Here is a 1,902-nt window from a genome sequence, read left to right as displayed (position 1 = left end):
TTAATTGAGGTATTTTTGCAAATGAAATAAATTGTGGTATTTTTGCATAAATTCATATATTTGCTCATATAGTGACATGATTAGGCCCATCCAATTATAACATGTATGTTTGCACTATATGTGGTATTTTTGCAATTGGCTTAAATGCATATAGTGGCCCATATGTTTCCTTAATATATGGATTTTTCCAAATAAAATATTCATAAAGTGATAGGTTTTATTTGGGCCATTAGAAAATGTAAAGTTTAAATTCCTCTCTTGTGGGTGATTCTACTTGTGAAGGCACATTTGCTTTGCATGACTATAGTGTGCCTAATCAATTAATAAAATGAAAGTTTAAATTCCCGTCTTTTGGACCTTGTGTGGAAGTTAGGGGGCCTTAGTAGTGGGAACGACAAACTGGACCCAGCCCTCCTCCATACAACCCCAATTGTTAAGGCACATTTGCTTGAGTTGGACATAATTTGTAGAGTCCAAGAATTTTACTTAGCCAGTTAGATAGTAGTAGTAATAGTAATAGCTAGTAATAGCTGTAGTATTTTTATGACTGTGGATTTTGGTTCAAACCGGGACTTAATTGGACACTCGTAGTAACACTTGTAGATTTTCTAAGTTTAACCTATATTTTAAGAATATTAATTATAACCTAAGGTTTGATTAATATGACTGGTTATGGAGATGATAATTATTATACTATAAGGTTTAGATAGACCCAGTAAGATAGTAACACTTGTCATATGAAGGTTTAATGAGAAATTAAGTATTTTTGAGGAATAAGTTTATTAAGAGTAATATTTGAATATCCTAGGGTCTGCCAGCAGCTTTGAAATCGTTAAAGGACTTAGTCAAGGTTGTTTACTCAATTCAAATTAGGCTGAAAAAGTGTAATTACGTGTATAATATTTCAGCGTATGCCGATATATCGTAGCTCTAGGGGGCGATATATCGCCATACGGGGATACGAAAAACACGTAGCTTCGCACGACAACCTCGACGAGCCTCGGGCATATGAAGCATGGTGATATATTGCCTACAGTGGACGATATATCGGCCCATGGGCATAAAATTTGAATAATTTTGAAATCGAGCTCATTTTAATATTTAACCTCTTGATAAGTTCAAAATATTTCTGACCGAGTCTTCAGCCTCTGCTGAACGATTATTCAAATGTTTTTCAATTAAAAAGCCATTGTTTTATTCAAGTTAAATGAAGATCTTTTTATTCTTGAACTCTATAAATAGGATCTAGTACCCAGCCATTTCTTCATTCATCAAGCTGAGTTCAGAGCCTACAAGCTACTAGGATTACTTTAGAGTGCTAAACACTTGGGTTGGGGTTATAAGCTTAATCATTATAAGTTTAATAAACACTTGGGGAGTAAGGTTTGTAGTATATTTCAGTTTGAGGTGTAGTTCGGTCATAGAAGCATTCAAGGTATTCCAAATTCTAGTTCATTTCTGCATTGTTTCCTTAAGATCTTATAGTTTTTCTACTCAAATCCTAACTCGTATTCTCTATTCTTGGTTAGGCATCTAAGATCTTGAATGTAAGATTTTGTTGGTAAGTATCTTTCTCAAATGGTTTAGTTCATTCTCTTCATCTTCTTCTTTTAGAAATACTCACCTTTTCGTTATGGTATTTAGGAGTGTTCCAAATCCTGACTTTGTTCTCATCATCCCGGTATATTGGTAAGGAAAATAGGTTAGTTTTATATGCTTATGTGTTATGTTGATATTTTATGATAAGTTATGGTATAGTATGTTATGTTATGTTTTCTTATGTTTCAATGTTATGATTTACCCTACCTCAGATATTAGACAGAGGACGTAGATGGGTTATCATAAATCTACCATGTGATCTAACCTACCTCAGATATTAGAAAGGGGAAGTAGATGGTTTAT

This window comes from Humulus lupulus, chromosome 4 (assembly GCF_963169125.1).
Source record: "Humulus lupulus chromosome 4, drHumLupu1.1, whole genome shotgun sequence".
Taxonomy (NCBI): domain Eukaryota; kingdom Viridiplantae; phylum Streptophyta; class Magnoliopsida; order Rosales; family Cannabaceae; genus Humulus; species Humulus lupulus.
Note: the sequence above shows the minus strand (reverse complement) of the source record.